Raw genomic sequence first — 18,214 nt, 5'->3', positions numbered from 1 at the left:
TTTTGTTTCCCTTGCTTGAGGACATGTGTTCAGGAAAAAGTTGCTCATGTTTATATTCAAGATATTTTTGCCTATGTCTTCTTCTTAGAGTTTTATGGTTTCATGATTTACATTCAGGTCTTTCCATTTCATGTTTACTTTTGTGTATGGAGTTAGACAGTAATCCAGTTTCATTCTCCTACATGTAGCTGTCCAGTTATCCCAGCACCAGTTGTTGAAGAGGCTGTCTTTTCCTCCTTGTATATTCATGGCTCCCTTATTGTATGTAATTGACCACATGTGTGTGGGTTTATATCTGGGCTCTCTATTCTGTTCCACTGTTCTTGTGCCAATACCAAATTATTTTGATTACTGCGGTTTTGTAGTAGAGCTGAAGTCAAGGAGCATAATTGCCCAACTTTGTTCTTTTCTCTCAGGATTGCTTTGGCTATTTGGAGTCTTTTTTGTTTCCATGTGAATTTTAGAACTATTTCTTCTAGTTCATTGAAGAATGCTATTGGTATTTTGATAGCAATTGCATTATATCTGTAAATAGCTTTGGGCAGGATGGTCATTTTGGCAATATTAATTATTCCTAACCATGAGAATGGTATACATTTTCATTTATTGGTGTCCTCTTTAATTTCTCTCATGAGTGTCTTGTAGTTTTCAGGGTATAGGTCTTTCAGTTCCTTTGTTAGGTTTATTCCTAGATATTTTTTTTTATGCAATTGTGAATGGAATTGTTTTCCTGATTTCTCTTTCTGCTAGTTCAACATTAGTGTATAGGAATGCAACAGTTCTCTGTGCATTAACCTTGTATCCTGCAACTTTGCTGAATTCAGATATTAGATCTAGTAGCTTTGGAGTGGACTCTTTAGGGGTTTTATGTACAATATCATCATCATCTGTAAACAGTGACAATTTAACTTCTTCTTTACCAATCTGGATACCTTTTATTTCTTTGTTTGTCTGATTGCCATGGCTAGGACCTCCAGAACTATGTGGAATAAAAGTGGGGGCAGTGGGCAACCTTGTCATGTTCCCAATATTAAAGGAAAAGCTTTCAGCTTCTTGCCATTAAGTATAATGTTGGCTTTGGGTTTGTCATATATGACCTTTCTTATGTTGAGGTTCTTGCCCTCTATACCCATTTTGTTGAGAGTTTTTATCATGAATGGATGTTGAATTTTGTCGAATGCTTTTTCAGCATCTGTTGAGATGATCATGTGGTTTTGTTCTTCTTTTCTGTGGCTGTGGTATATGATATTGATGGATTTTTGAATATGGTACCATCCTTGCATCCCTGGAATAAATCTCACTTGGTCATGATGGATGATCTTTTTGATGTATTTTTCAATTTAGTTTGCTAGTATTTTGTTGGGGATTTTTGCATCTATGTGCATCAAGGATATTGGTTGTAATTTTCTTTTTTTTTATGGTGTCATTGTCTGGTTTGGTATTACAGTGATGTTGGCCTCATAGAATGAGTTTGGAAGAATTTCCTCCTTTTCTACTTTCTGGAATATTTTAAGAAGGATGGATATTAGCTCTTCTTTAAATGTTTAATAAAATTCAGCTGTGAATCCATCTTGGCTAGTTTTTAGGTAGTATTTTGATTACCAGTTCAATTTTATTTCTGGTAATTGGTCTGTTCAGATTTTCTTTTCTTCTAGGGTCAGTCCTGGAAGGTTGTATTTTTCTAGAAAGTTGTCCATTTCTTTGAGGTTTTCTAATTTATTGGCATATAGTTTTCCATAGTGTTTGCTAACAATTCTTTGTACATCCGTGGTATCCATTGTGATCTTTCCTTTTTTCAATTCTGATTCTGTTTATGCATGTTCATGCTCTTTTTTTCTTGATAAGCCTTAATCGCAGTTTGTCTATTTTGTTTATTTTCTCAAAGAACCATCTCCTGCTTTCATTGATTCTATTTTCTTAATCTTCTACATTTTATTTATTTATTTCTGCTTTGATCTTTATTATGTCCCTTCTTCTACTGACTTTGGGCCTAATTTGTTCTTCTTTTTCTAGTTTCATTAATAGTGAGTTTAGACTGTTTATTTAGGATTGTTTTTATTTCTTGAGGTAAGCCTGTATTGTTATATTCTTTCCTCTTAGAACTGCCTTCACTGGATCCCACAGGTTTTGGGCTGTTGAGTTGTTGTTTTCATGTGTCTCTCTATATTGCTTGATCTCTGTTTTTATTTGGTCATTGATCCATTGGTTATTTAGGACATAGATCCATTGGTCATTAAGCCTCCATGTGTTTGTAGGCTTTTTTGTTTTCTTTGCATAATTTATTTCTAGTTTCATACCTTCATGGTCTGTGAAGCTAGTTGGTACAATTTCAATCTTTTTGAATTTATTGAGACTCTTTTTGTGTCCTAGTATTCTGGAAAACATTCCAAATATACTTGAGAAGAATGTGTATCCCGCTGCTTTTGGGGTGGAGAGTTCTGTAGGTGTCTGTTAAGTCCATCTGTTCTAATGTGTTGTTCAGTGCCTGTGTCTCCTTTCTTAATTTCTGTCTGGTTGGTCTGTCTTTTGGTGTGAGTGGTATGTTAAAGTCTCCTGAAATGAATGCATTGCATCTATATCCCCCTTTAATTCTGTTAGTATTTGTTTCACATATTTAGGTGCTGCTGTGTAGACATTTATAATGACTGACCCCTTTATCATTATGTCATGTCTTTCTTTGACCTCCAGGGCCAGGTTTCCAGCAGCCCTGGGCTCCTACTCCCTCCCCACTCTATTCCTCTTCCCTGCCTGTGATCCAGGGCTGGGGGAGGGCTTGGGTCCTGCCACATCATGGCTCTGCCCCTTTACCCCTTCTGTAGGCTCTTCCCTTCTTCCCCAGATTAGGTGGTCTGTTCTGAAGTCTCAGGTCAATTTCAGGCCTAGTTGTATTTGCTGTATTTTCATGTTCTATGTGATTTTGGGAGGAGGTTTTTGCCTTGCCTTCCTACACCACCATCTTTTCCCCTGTGCATATCTTTTTATATAGAAAAATCGTAAGGAGAGTAAAATGGCAATTGAATTACACTGTAAATACAATTATGCAACTGATTTTTGTTTTTCATACTTAAATGTCTTTCATAGATATTCTCCCAGAATACCTATGAATCATAGCAAGATTATGTTCTTTAAAACAACAGTTAGATTTGTTATGATAACTATGTAGACATATTCGATCATATATAAAGGCAGTAGCTCTGTAGACAGTGTCTCACTGTAATACATTTGATCTTTCTATTTTAGGAATGTTGGTGAGAACTGTCCATTCTCTAGGTATTCTGATGTTACTTGCCTTGGACTTTTTCAGAACTTGAGCCCAAGAATAAAGATAATTTTATTCCTTAAATTATCTTTCTATTAGCTATTCTGATGAATAATCTGTATTCATTGTTGGTTAGCTATTATGTAATCCTTCCAGATTGTATTAACTTAATAGTTATATAGTGCTTACTGTGTGTCAGGCACAGTTCTAAACACATTTCAAATTTAACCTTATATGATTCTTATAACAACTATGTGAAGTAAATATTATTTTCTCATTATAAACAATCATGTTATTGCACATAATGGAAGTCTTATTTCTTCCTCTCTCAACTTTATGCACTTCATTTATTTTTACTTCCTTATTGTTCTGGTTAAGATCTCCAGCAAAAGGGTAAATAGAAATGATTGAGAGTGGACATCCTTTCCTTGTTAGTGATAAGGGGAAAACATTCAATATCACCATTAAATATGATTTTTATTGCACATTGGTGAAATCCCTTTGTAGTTTAAATTTTCTGAGTTTTCTATCATGTATTGGTATTGAATGTTGTCAGATGCTTTTCCGGAATGTAGTCAAATTCTACATGATATTTCTCTTTTATTATGGTACTATGGTAAATTATATAATTGATTTTAAGTGTTAAAACTGTGTTATATTCCTGAGATAAACCCTGCTTGGTTATGATGTAAAACAGGATGATTATGCTCTTTATATATTCCTAGATTTCATTTGCTAATATTTGTTAAGGATTTTGGTGTCTATATTCATAATATTGAGCTATAATTTTCTTTTCTTACAATATCTTTATCAGACTTTGGTATCAGGGTCATGCTGGCCTCATGAAATGAATTGTTCATGGAAACAGTAAAAATAATGTATTGTAAGTCAGTCTCCTAAGTGACCACTCTCCTTTGGTTTCTGACTACTCTTGGTCACTCTCCAGGGTCTTGAGATAGTTGTTGTTTTTTAATATCTTATCCAGAGCTTATAATTGTTAACTATGAGAAGGTTGGTCTGATATGAATTACTTTCATGACCAGAAGCAGGATTCTCTTATACTACTTTACAGATGAATTTAAACATGCTCACACTACATTAAGTTACTCACCAAAAGTCCTTCAACTGGTAAGTGGCAAGTCTGTGATTTATATACAGTCAGTTTGGTTCCAGAGTCTTAAGATTTCTTCTAAGGGGAGAATTTAATGGTGTGAATTTTTAGGACAACAGCAGGAAGTATAGAAATACTCTGGGACTTGTAGGGGCCTTATGGTGTCAATTCCTTATGCACTGGATCAGTCTCAAGATCTCATTACTCAGTGGATATTTCACATGTCTTTGGGTGTTTACATTATTTTATGTATCATTTACATACAAGTTACATTAAAGGATGTGTTGTTCTTGGTTAACTGCAAAGTAGATCTTTAGTTATACAAAATCCCTTATTTTCAATGGGTCCTGCATTGTTGGGCTAGTTGGGACATCTTTTGCAGAAACTGGTGATGCTTATCATGTGGTTCTTTTAGTGCTTAAAATAAAGACAGCTCTTGAGGAAAAGTAATATCAACAGTAATGTAATATAACATATAAGAATTGTTTATTGAATAAGCATTACCACAATTATGAGATAGTTGACTTTAGAAATGGAAGTCTAAGATTAATGTAGCTGGCATGAACCACAGACCTTGGAAGCATAGCAGTGGGACCAAGCTCGAGCAGTTCTTGCTTTAGAGTTGGCTCCTTGTCTTCCTTTGTCTCTTCTAGTCAGTTTTAGTTAATGTTCATCAGATGATTCATTTCATCTTATCCTCATACTCTTTGATTTTATCTCTGCTTTGCATTTTCAAGTCTGGCTTGCTTCATATTGATTTTGTCATAGTTGCTTTGTAGTAAAATTTTATTCATGTATATTACTTTCAAACCAAAGGGAAAGACCTATGTATTTGCTTTTGGAATTCTCTCAGTATCCCATACCAGTTCTCAAATCATACTCAAGCTGACTGGCTAGTAGAGAATAAGGGTTCAATGCTTGATTGATTGATGGTTCTGAATCCCAGCCAGTCAGTTCTGGAAAGGTGGGCTTATGTTCCGAGTGAAATAAAACCGAGTCCTTGAAGACCATGATAAAGATTTTGGCTTTCTTCCTAAGAATAATGGGAAGCTATACAGAATTTTAAGTAGGTAAGTGGCAAGCCCAGATTAAAATTTTAAAATAATTATTCTGGATGTTTGTGGAACATTTCAGAATAACCAAGTTCTAGAGTGTAGAAATTAATATGAATGTTTAAAATTTAGCCATGGATACAATCTAGAAAAACTGATACCCTGGATAGTCTTTACGTAGCCCTGCTGAGTATTATATCACCCAACTGCAATGCTAAAAAAAGAGAAGCAGAAGGTTGAGATTCAATTTTTGGGGGAGTGGGTTGGGGGGGACAGCCAAAGGCCTGGAATGTATTTTGCATTTCTAATAAGAGGCATTTGATTTTTATAATGAAAAATTGAAGCAACGCAAATATCAAAGAATTAGATAATCGAATATGATAAAGCTACTAAAAATGGCAAGTGTAAATTTTATGCCTGTATGGAAATGGATGTCATAATGTATTACTTTTAAAAAGTAGAATTAAAATCATAATTTGCAAGTTTAAAATTATGAGAACAATTATGTTTTCTCTTAACAAAAATATATAAAAATAGTGATGAAACTTATGCTTTATTATCCACCATATTCTGTTGCTTAAGTTTAAAGTTTTGTTAAAAACTCTTAAAAACGTTGCTTAAAATGAGAAACCAAACCTAATATTATTTCAGTAATCACTGGAAATCTGAGTTAAAGGCATATGATGCTACTATGACAGCAGAATTTTTAAGATACTAAAAACTTTCATATGGAAGTGAACTCTGATGTTTCCTCTTCCCAAAGTGTGGAGATTGAGGAGATTTTAAATGTGTCTCAAAGAAGTGAATGACAAGTCCTGAATTAAACTTAGCTTTCTTTCCTGCTTCAACTGCTGTCTGCTGATGGAAGGTTACTACATTAATGATGTTTGATTTCCCCCCAGTTTTTATAAGATTTTATGCTTCTCGGATGCAACATGCCAAATCACAGCATTCGTATTCCTCATTAAAATTAACGTTAAATTATGCATATGTAAAACAAACACTGGTGGAGAAAGGAAGAGATTTCTCAGAGAAAAAAAAAAAAAGGCACCAAAAGGTGCACTGCACTGAGGGCAGTAAGTAGAGGATCTAGTTACCCTGTTTTTATGAATAGTGTCAGCTCTGTATTCTTTGCTGAAAACTGGCAGATGACGGCTCTTTCTAGTATTTCTTAAAGCCATCTGTACTGTTTTGAAGAATAAATCATAAATAGACCTTTGAACTGAGAAAGTCTCGCTGGACCTATCCTTTTGCGGCTGACTTCCAGTCTCAATGGGATGCTGAAGGGGAGGCTCAATAGAATAAACAGTAGAATCCTTGTCCGGGAATGACTGCCTGGCAATTGTTTCATGGAAAACGGGAGGGGAAGGGGACAACAGCCCTGCTCTGTTCCCTGGCTCTTTAATTTAGATCACCAATGATAACGCCGGGGCTACGGCTAAAGAAAGGTAGGATGCATACGCAGAAACATTAGCGCTAATATGCTGCAGAAAGACAAGATAAATCAGCCCAGCTCTCATACATCACTGAGGGAGAAGCTGATTGCAACTTGACCATGTGCCTGAGTATCCCCATCAGTGAGAAGAGCAGAACATGGATTAAAAAAACTAGAATATACTGTTAGGGCTACAGCCGTGCTGGACCTGGGAGAAGTGTCGGGTGTAAGTTTCAGCTTGTTTTATCCACCTATTTAGCAGTGTGTTCCCACGCAGGGAGCTTGTTTCTCCTGTGTTTTCATGGAAGCTTCAGGCATGTTTATTTACAGTTGTAGACTTCATTTTGTATGCCTGTAATATCAACCTAAAAAAGTTCTTAACAGAGGACAGTTTAGCTAAGTGTTCATCCAGGAAAGAAATGTGAAAAGTGGTGGTTATCCTTACTGTCTATAGGAAGCCTGTGGGTGAGTTTTGTTTTTTTGTTTTGTTTTGTGGGGAGGTGAGGGCTAGTGGGGTGGATTTTAAACTAAAAACTCAGTTATTTTGCCATTCATTTAAAAAAATATATTGGTAACCCAGCATTTCACTCCTCCTGTGGTCTTTTGTTTTGAAAAACTGTGTTTGCATATGTAAACCACACTGCTCGAAATGTGTTATATTTATTAATGGGGTGTTTGTATTGTTTCATATCTGTTATTAGACAAAATAATCATAAAGGGTGTTTTCTATGGACCTTTTTATATTCCAAAATTAAGTACAGATGGTAATTTCCAGCAGTTTTAAAATTTGACAATTATTTAATTTAGCATCACTTAGGCGTCTGCACAGGGAGAAAAAGCTGAGATGATACAAAACTGAATAGCATTGATTGCTCGTCTGAATTGCATCCTTAAAGTTTTTGCCTCAAATCTCTGATTTCACAGCTTATTTTTACTAAATTAGATTATCATATTTCATTATGGAGACTACGAATGGGTGGAACTTAAATACCCTTACATTTCCTGTTAGAACAGTGAGAAAGTGAAGCACCTGCTGATTGTTACTCTGAGGGAGATTCTCATGCCGGCTTCCTGAGAAGATTGCTTAAATAATGCATGGGCAAGCGCAAGGCAAGATGGAATTTATGGCCCAGACACTGGGTTCGGGCTATTATTCAGAGGAGAGACTACATAATTGTGAGCATATAACATTCTCTGAGACTCCAGGAGAAGGGTGTAACCGAGTGAAATGAGTGGTCACATGGTGCTGTTCATATGTTATTTCAAAACGAGCCTTAAAACAGCCCAATGAGACGATAGCATGGTTTGAGGGAGGGAGGAAGTGTTGCAAAAGAGAATCCCCTGATTGAGAACTCCAGAAGACAGACACATGGGGTGCTGGGTGGCCTTAAAGAGAGTGGATGTTTGACTGATGAAAAGCAGCATGGCAGTCTGGTTTAGGGAAGATGAAACCTTGACCAAACTGCAGCATTCTATATACTATGTCTTCCGTCTTGTCCTAATTAGAGGAATGTGTCTGCTGAATCCTAATCTCCTTAATTGTTGATAGAGCAAGCATGCGATTTGCTATAAATACACATGAGCATTCATTTCTGAAATAATGGCTGTTGCCAAATATATTAGACCGACAGGAGTGCTGGCCTAGGGAAGGCTGTGCTGAATAGTTGAGTTTTGGAGGTAATGGACCAGTTGAGAATCATTGCACAGCTGGGCCAGCAGCTGCACCCAGTGCTCTGTCAAGTTTGGCCTCTAATTTCCTTGAACTTGTCCTTGTTTGCCAAAATGATGAACGTAGCAAGAACTTGTTTTAAATGAGCCTGCTGCAAGCAAAAAAGAACCTTCCTAAGGAGTCTTTGCAGAGGTGTGTCGTCAATAGCAGCAGTGGCCAAATGATGTATTGATAAGGAAATGGGAAGTCTGAAGAATCAGAAAAATAAAAACCAATGACAAAGTTGTAGAATGAGGTGAACTGGCAGGAGACCAGAGTACATTAAAAGGCTGCATTGGATCATCACTGTCCTAAGTAAAGGACATATGGAAGAATTCCATAATAATATCCAACAATGATTATCTTGTAGTTAGGAAAAAAATAAATAGGCCTGTGGGTTGGAAGGAAGCCCAGTAATCACAACGCCTTTTTTCCTAACATTGTTCTGATATTCTTTGGGAATGGGTCAGGAAGAAGTGTCAGAGAGAGTATTTTATATTAAGAAGCATCCTATGATTAAACTGCAATTAGTGGCAAACCAAAATGAGAGCATAGGAAGGACTTTTCTTCCATTTCTTGGTCCTGGCTTGAGCAGGTATTTATTTAGCATATATTATGTATCTAGTATTTTCTAGATACATACTTTAACCAGCTACTTTCTGAGAGCAAACACTTGGATTTATACTTCTTTTGTATAACTCCCATCCCTTGAAAACTCTTGGCCTTGATATGGTAATGATAGCAAGTCTGCCTACTTCCTTGACGTTGAAGAGATTAAATATCAAGTCTTTGTTAGGCAAATGATTTATTTTCCTGTTACAACACAGAAGACTCTTCAGATTTGAGGGTTAGTGGCTTGAACACTTACAAGCTGGGTGATTTTGGACAAAATACCCAATTTCTGGGAAAGTCAGTTTCCCCATTTGTGAAGTGAAGAAAGTAAGATGCATCAGGCAGGATGGTGAGACTTCAAAGAAATGTGCCTAAAAGCGCAGGAGGTACTTTCCTACCCTCACAGGGTGTAAGCAGGATAATTTACCATATGGATTGAGTGTGTGGTGGGGTAGGGGGTAGGAATGGGGAGATAATAAGTAAGGGTGAGAGCAAAGTTGGCTGGAAGGATGTAACAAAATATGACCTGAGACAGACAGAAATTTGGAGAAATGAATGAATCTGAAATATGTTTTAAAGGGAAAAATTGGCAGAATATGGCAGTTAATTATATAAAGCACAGTGAGGAACAAGAATGAAGATTATAAAGAGCTAGTCATGATGCTGAGGCAAAAGATTATGGATTTGTGACAATGGCAAGGTGTGATGTGTGTATGTGCGTGCGTGTGTGTGTGTGTGTGTGTGTGTGTGTGTGATATAGCCCTTCAGGGGCTTATAAACTACGGAAACATAAGAGAGAAGAGGATATTGGAGTGTCTAGTTAACTTATGTAAGGGAAAGAAAAAAATCAATGATAAGCCAATAATATAGGACTATTGCTGACAATGGAGTGAGAATTCAAAGGATTTGCTTATAATGGCAAATCTATCTTTGGAGTTTTTCCCGGACAATCACCAAATAATAAGGCTCTTCTGCAATCTTGGAACTTATTTAAGCTTTCCTGAGTTAAAAAATGCCACTGAGGGAATACAAATAGTGTAAGGATTGGGATGAAAAAGAGCATGAGGAATAGAAATTCTCAAAATAGCTTGGTTTAAAGCGGAGATGAGAGCCAAAGGCGGCCGGTCGACCTTTCAGGACATAGCCATTCATTATGACTTGTCAGAAAGCTTGACCACTGTTATTCCTTAAATAACTCATTGTGATTTTTCAGGAAATTCAAACAGGAGTCCAAACTATCCCAAACTCCCAACTGGCGTATAGGTGTGGCCCAAAAGCTCATTTGCAAATCCTTATCAGAACAACATTGTAATGGGTTTGGGCTATTTTTCAAAAGTCTAATCAACTCACTGCAGAAATCACATATATTTGCCTTAAAATACTGTAACTCCAGGGAGAGGAAATGCTGGGGCAAAATACCTCTAAAACCGAAATCAGTCAAAGGGAGACATAAAGTTTAAAACCCGTTTATTGCTTACAAACTGCAGTCCGGAGCCGTTTCTCTTTTCTGCTCCAGCAGCAGCAAATCAGCCCTCCCCTTCACCTCTCAGGTTCAGATAAGCCCTCAGTCGCCCAGGTAATTACCCCCTTGGTATGGAGATGAGCACTTCCTCCACCCCTGAGGGATGCCCTGTTGATATGCAGATGAACTAAAGCCAGGCGAGATATTCTGGAAATACTACAATTTTGCCCACAAATATTAAGAGACAAGGGAGGTTGTTACTGAAAGTTCCTTGAGAAATCAACCAAAACCAAAAGAGGGAGCTAATCTCAGAACACTTAGCCAGATTTCCTAAAAATTGTTACTACACATCTTTCCTCATGGCAGCTATCAATTTATAGACAGTCCCCAATGTATGATAGTTTGAACTGTGAGCTTTTGACTTTATGATGGTATGAAAGTGATATGCATTCAGTAGAAATTTTGGATTTTGATCTGTTCCTGGATCAAGCTGTTGCCCCCATTCAGCCTCAGAATATGAGGGTAAATAACCAATACATTGAACAACCATTTTTTCCCCACTTCCAGTATAATATTCAATACATTACATGAGATATTCAATACTTTATTATAAAATAGGCTGTGTGTTAAGTGATTTTGTCCAGCTAGCTGTAGACTAATGTAAGTGTTCTGAGCATGTTTAAGGTGGGCGAATCTAAATTGTGATGTTCAGTAGGTTAGGTGTACTAAATGCATTTTCAACCTATTGTATTTTCAACTAATGATGGGTTTGTCGGGACGTAACCCCATCACAAGTCAAAAGAAGATCTGTATTCTGTACCTCTCTCCTCCTTCTCTGCCTCCTCCCCTGCCCCCACACTAATTCACCTCATCTTCTTTCTCCTGTCTGTCTTCTCTCATCCCTTCATAGGTAGAGCAACTAGTCTATCTTGGTGTCTGTCATTTTCCTTGCACCCTTGACTTTAGCACAAGTCAGATAATTCAGCAAGCAAATTATCCTTTTTCTGAGTGAGATGAGGAAGGTATTGCAAATATTGGTAATTTAATATGTATGTATTTTTAAATTGTCCGTTTCTATTCATTCCATCTTTTCTCAGGTTAAAATAGATTTTCCTCTCCTAATTCCTCCACCTTTGTTCTGTACCCCATTCACTGCCATCTTCTTGGGGTGCTTGCTTTATGCACAGTTTCCTCTATGTCCGTATCTTTTACCTCTTTATCTCTAGTGGATCCTCCGCATCAGGTCCTCCTCATCAGGGTTGCAGCTACTCCAGTCTTAAAAATAAGACAAAACAAAACCTTCATCTTCCCCACATACTGTTTCATCTACTCTCTGACATTTTTCTCCCCTTTTATAGCCAAACTTCTTAAAGGGATTGCCTACATTTTTGGGATTTATTTCCTCCCTTCTGAAACATGCCTTAACCCACTATTATTTAAATTCTACTCTAAACACTTCATGAAAATCCTCTAGCTAAAGTCATCCACTGCCTGTTTGTTCTGAATGTGAAAGGAGGTTCTCATTCCTTGCTTTTTCTACCGCAGTTGACATTATAGGTCAGCCTTTTCTTGAAACAGCTTTCCTGTAGCTTCTTTGTGCTTTCCTATGTCTTGGTCTCTGCGGATTTATCTTTCTTTACAACTATTAAAATATAGATGATACTCAGGGGCACTGTTCTTTTCTGACTTGAGGAGGAATAGGGGAAGGTTCCATGTACTCGATGATATGGACTTCCCATGCTTGTGTCACACCAGTCCTCACCTCAGGAAGTAAGACACCGATTTCTGCTTGGAGGTCCCTCCATACTCAACCAAGATTTGACCTCAGGATGTGGCAGTCAGAGGGTGGGCCTCTTTCTCTGACACGTACCAATAAGTTGCTGAATTGTGCTTCTCTCCCAAAACATCTCCCTCAAACATATTCCACCACCATCATCAGTTTTGTGGTACTGCTCTCTTTTGAGGCTGAAACACTAACTCTGAAATCTTCTTACAGTCTTTCTAAGTCTATTTTTTATAGTATAAACTTCATGGAATTTGTCTTTCTGAGTAACCCAAAGATTTGAACTAAAAAGGCTTGTCTGTCCCCAAACTGGTTATTAAAATAAGAAATGCTTTCATCTCTTGTGCTTTGGATTTAAAAAGAAAATCTGTTTAGACACTCATTTGGCTATTTTGTCTCTTTCTGGTCTTTTGTGTTTTTGGGGTGCTTGAATGATCCTAAGGCAATGCAGGGGGAGGGGGCAGAATATCATAGAGGCAAAAAGTTACAAACTCTTTAATATTTAAATCTACACTGGTAAGTAAAAGGGAAATGAGTTGGTTTTCCTTGTGGTCCAAGGAACCATCCAAGAGAAAAGATTCTTGAACCTCAACTGGAAGACCCAAGAAAACAGCCCTTTCCTTATCTAAATAGTTTTCTCATCATCTGAAATGGATCTATATCACTTTAAATTCAGAAATGATCAGAAGATTCTAAATTTTCAGTACTTCATAAGTAAGATGAGTTTATGACTGAGGATATGGCTTTGTGGTGGGTCTCCATATTAAATTGCGGTAGAAGAGAAAGAACTTAATCTATTGGTATTATCCAGTTTAATCCTGCTCAAATAGGCAGAGACTAATGTTCATCTAAGCCAATCTATAAAGGTAAAGGGGTAACATTTAAGAACTTGTTTTAAACCTTTGAACTCTAACTACATTTTGGAAAGGTTTCAGGTGACATGGAAGAAGTCTAGTGATTTGGATCAGAAAAATAAATTTTTACATTGCTTATTTAACATTTTTAAGCCCATTTTTGTTGAAAATACAGAATATATTTGAACTTTCATGACAAAAAGAAAGTTGAATATGTTTTATAAATTCAAATCATGTCATACCTAAATTAATCCAAATTTTAACTGTTAATCAATAACGGAGAAACTGGAGAAGGTGTGACATACTTCAGTTGTTGGTCTCTTATCCTCCAGGCATGCAATTGCATTTTGAACAGATTGGAATCAATGAACAGATTATTGAACCACCTAACAAAACAGGCATCCCAGTAATCAATCTATGAAATAATAAAAGCATGAATTAAATGTTTTGATCAATATTATTCACACAACTCATATCCTTAATAATAATGCTTAACTGAAGAAAGACTTTGCTTCAGGTTCATTTGCAATTCACAGAGAACTCTAAATTTGGTTTGACATCCAGTGCTTCTGTATTTCATTTTGTGCAATTAAAACAGACTGCATAATAATCGTATTAGCACATACCATCTCTACTTTTTCATTCTAAGTTTTAATAAGAGAAAACGTAGAAGGGCAGGCAGAGGGAAAGGAACTTTGGGAGCAGGGGAAGAGCCATGGTATGATTCTCTCCTTTTAGTTGCGCTTATGCCCTCTTTAAAGGTGTGCCTCTTGCAGAGATCCAAACACCATAGGCAGCTATTTGCCTGAAGCTGACCCTTCCTGTTAATTCAAGGATAAAGTTATAGTTCTAGCTTCATCTTAACTAAGTGGGCTTCTAGAGTTCTTTTCTCTTCTAAAAGGAGAACATGGGAAGTGCTTTAAAGTCTTAAAAAAAGAAACTTTAATTCTAATATTCAATGGTGGAGTTCCTATTAAGTCATCTTTGGAGCACTGCAGAAGGAAAGGTCTGTTGACCTGGTGTCAAGGCAAAATACTAGTGTCAAGGCAGATCCATCAGCAGCCTCAGGTCTCTCTGAGGCAGAGTGGCATGTTAAGCTACAAAGACAAGCAACTTGTCTCCGCCACTTATTGTTTCTGCAAAATTTATTTAGCAAGGTTGCAAAATGAGTCCTGTGGTATTCAGCTTATTCGAGACCTCTGGTAAAGATGGCAATTCTTCCAGAGACCTGAACAATGCTATAATCATTCACATCTGTCATTTTGCCTTTAGAACTAACTGTGATCCTTCACAGGGGTTTTTGAGGTTTGTTCAGAAATTGGAGAACCATTTTGTTCAAGTTCATCAACAGTTGAAAGCTGGTCTTAAGTTTGAACAAGACAGAAACACATTATCCTGTCTTTAATTAACCATAACTAGTAGCATAAACCTAAGATCCTTAATTTATTTTGTCACTCTTGAGGCCTAACAGACACAGTGTTCCTAGCTAATAGTATGTAACTCCAGGGGGAAAATATTTTCCCAGCCCAGGGTAAATTACCTTTGAAACTGAAATCAGTTAAGGGAGAAATAAAGTGGGAGAAACCCATTTATTGCTTATAAGCAGTCGCCCACTTCTGCTCACCCATGTCTCTAGCTGCCCTGTTGCAAAAAGGGACCCAACCCAACCTCTCTGGCCCAGATATACCCTAGCTTCCCCTTGTAATTACCTGTTGACATGGAGATGGACTACCTCTCTCCACCCCTTGGAAACACCCACTGATATGGAGATGCACTAAGGCCAGGTGAGGGATTGAAGAAATACTGCAGTTTTACCCACATAGTATTAGCCAACTAATTTCTTTCAGGTGTGAGGAATGGCATGGCATCTTTGTTCTTTGAGATATCCCTCAGTCTTGAAGGGACTGACTTCAGATCTACCCTGTGTTTCTTAAATTATTCATTCATTTATGTGCGTCCATTCATTGACTCCTACTGTATGCCAGACATTCTGGGCACAATCTTTAGAGCAGTGAGTAAGACAGATCCCTGATTGTCCCGACCCGCGGGATTAACGTGGAGTGTAGCCGGAGACGCCTGCAGAAATGAACAAGCAAGGGACACAAAGAACGACCAGCAAGACAGGGTGTCTGATCAAGCTGGCGCAGTTTATTTGCAGCAGGCTTAATTTATACCGATCAGCAAGGAAGGGGAGGGTCGGAAGATGATTGGTCACCAGGTGGTGCTAGCAGGAATGTGTACAAGGGTGATTGGGTCTCGGTGGGCACTGGCGGGAATAGCAAACCCGGAAAAGAAGCAGGAAATCCGCCATCTTGTGGGTGTGGGCCCTTTTGGTCTCCGGCACCTGATGATGGTAAAGTGTACACCCAAGAAAGCCTCTTCAAAGGCATTGTTACTAACACAAGAACTCAATATTGTCAGTTTATATTGTCCATAGCTTTCGTGGAAACAGAATTTTTTCTTCAGCTGAATCATGGACAAAGAAGGAACAGGAGGTTTTGGATCCTTGGTTTTTAAAGTCCCCAAAGTGCTTCTTCAACTTGTGGCTACATGACACTTAAGTGGCACAACCTAGATCTCATCCTTGTTACTCATTCTTTAACTTGTAGGACATGTGAAAGAGCTTAGAGTAGCTTAAGGAAGAAGAACAGCTCATAGGTAATTTTCTTCTAAAAGCATGGGTATTTACTTTCAATACAGTTGAATATCATTACTCTTAAGTTTGCACACTTTAGAAAAGCTTGACTTCCTGCTAAAGTGTTTGCCAAAAGATGAAAAGTAATGCAAGGAAAAACATCCAATCAAAGGCCTGGCATCTTGTGGCTGCTTAATAAATATTTGTGTCCAGAATCTGAAGCCAACAAGGTTCTTAATCAGAAGCCAAAGGTTAAGTTAATCAACAAAAAAACAAGAAGCCAAAGGTTAAGTTAAAAAACAAAACAAAACTGACATTCCTCCATTCTAAGTGAATCTCTAGAATGATTCATTTCCTTTTCTGTAAAGTATGAATACTAATCCTTACCTCACAGGGTTTTTAGGGAACCTAAATAAGATTAACACGGGAAAGTTCTTCATAAACAAGTTCTATCCAAATAGAAAGTTAATCATGTAAAAAAAAAAAAAACCCAAGGCCTTGACAAATTCTTAGGTATTGTGTTCTTGTTGAATAGTGATGAGCTGTTTCAAGTTTTTAGAAAGAAAAAACATAATATGTATTATTTTAAACCTCTCAAATGAAAATATTGAAAATCTTTTTGTTAAAAGTTCTTTACCTGTGGTTAATTTTATACTTGTATACTTTGGGGAAAACAGTAGAAAGCAAAAGAAGTCCTAAATCTTGAATAGAGTTAATGCTAAATTTTGTGTATTGAAAATCACAAAAAGTTAGTTTCTGATATTTCACTGTACTTCACGCATGCAGCTGTGTGTGGAACATGGGTTGGGCACAGACACAGAGCAACTGGATACGATCCTTAGGTTGTCAGCCCCATCTCTAAGCCCATTTGGCCCCTCACTGCATTTGGTGATTTTTATTAAGTTACACCATACAAAATTGCTGTTTATTCAACCACTTATTTTTTATTAAGGTATTATTGCTATACACTCTTATGAAGGTTTCACATGGAAAATATTCACCCATATTATTGAGTGCCCCCACATACCCCATGGTAGTCACTGTCCATCAGTGTAGTAAGATGCCACAGAGTCATTATTTGCCTTCTCTGTGCTACACTGTCTTCCCCATGATCCCTCCCACACCATGTGTACCAATCATGATACCTCTCAATCCCCTTCTCCCTCTCTCCCCACCCATCCTCCTACACCCCTCCCCTTTGGTAATTGCTAGTCCCTTCTTGGAGTTTGTGAGTCTACTGCTGTTTTGTTCCCTCAGTTATGCTTCCTTGTTATACTCCACAAATGAAGGTAATCATTTGGTATTTGTCTTTCTCTGCCTGGATTATTTCACTGAGCATAATACCCTCCAGCTCCACCCATGTTGTTGCAGATGGTAGAATTTGTTTCTTTCTTATGGCTGAATGGTATTCCATTGTCTATATGTACCACATCTATATCCATTCATCTACTGATGAGCACAGTAAATAGTGCTGCGATAAACATAGGGGTGCATATGTCTTTTTGAATCTCAGAACTTGTATTCTTTGAGTAAATTCCTACGAGTGGAATTCCCAGGTCAAATGATATTTCTGTTTTTAGTTTTTGAGGAAACTCCATACTATTTTCCACAATGGTTGAATTAGCTTACATTCCCACCAGCAGTGTAGGAGGGTTCCCCTTTCTCTGCATCCTCACCAGCATTTGTTGTTCTTCGTCTTTTCGGTTGTTGAGGCATGTGAGTTCTTTATATACTTTGGATGTTAACCACTTGTTGGATATGATGTTTACAAATATATTCTCCCATATTGTAGGATGCCTTTTTGTTCTGCTGATGGAGTCCTATGCTGAACAGAAGGTTTTTTGTTTTTTTTTCTCTATTTTGATTTGTTCATTGATCCATTGATTATTTAGGAGCATGTTGTTAAGCCTCCATGTGTTTGTGAGCCTTTTTGTTTTCTTTGTAGAATTTATTTCTAGTTTTATACCTTTGTGGTCTGAAAAGTTGGTTGGTAGAATTTCAATATTTTGGAATTTACTGAGGCTCTTTTTGTGAGCTAGTATGTGGTCTATTCTGGAGAATGGTCCATGTGCACTTGAGAAGAATGTATATCCTGTTGCTTTTGAATGAAGAGTTCTATAGATGTCTATTAGGTCCATCTGTTCTACTCTGTTGTACAGTGCCTCTGTGTCCTTACTTATTTTCTGTCTGGTGGATCTGTCCTTTGGGGTGAGTGGCGTGTTGAAGTCTCCTAAAATGAATGCATTGTATTTTATTTCCCCCTTTAGTTCTGTTAGTATTTGTTTCACATATGCTGGTGCTCC

The 18,214-nt window shown here is 37.4% G+C and overlaps 1 protein-coding gene across 16 annotated transcripts in view; it reads left to right on the top strand.

The window, feature by feature from the left end:
* Positions 1 to 18,214, top strand: part of RAPGEF4 (Rap guanine nucleotide exchange factor 4) — a 310,512-nt gene that overhangs the window by 116,534 nt on the left and 175,764 nt on the right. For 2 of the 16 annotated variants that reach the window (XM_073218689.1, XM_073218688.1), the window contains exon 1: positions 6,623 to 7,083. The exons of the other annotated variants lie outside the window; for them this stretch is intronic. The gene's annotated coding sequence lies outside the window, so the exon portion shown is untranslated. Of the gene's footprint in view, positions 1 to 6,622; positions 7,084 to 18,214 lie in introns of those variants that run through there. 16 annotated transcript variants of the gene reach the window in all.

Source organism: Manis javanica, chromosome 12 (genome assembly GCF_040802235.1).
Source record: "Manis javanica isolate MJ-LG chromosome 12, MJ_LKY, whole genome shotgun sequence".
NCBI lineage: Eukaryota > Metazoa > Chordata > Mammalia > Pholidota > Manidae > Manis > Manis javanica.
Note: the sequence above shows the minus strand (reverse complement) of the source record. Positions and strands in the feature narration are given on the sequence as shown.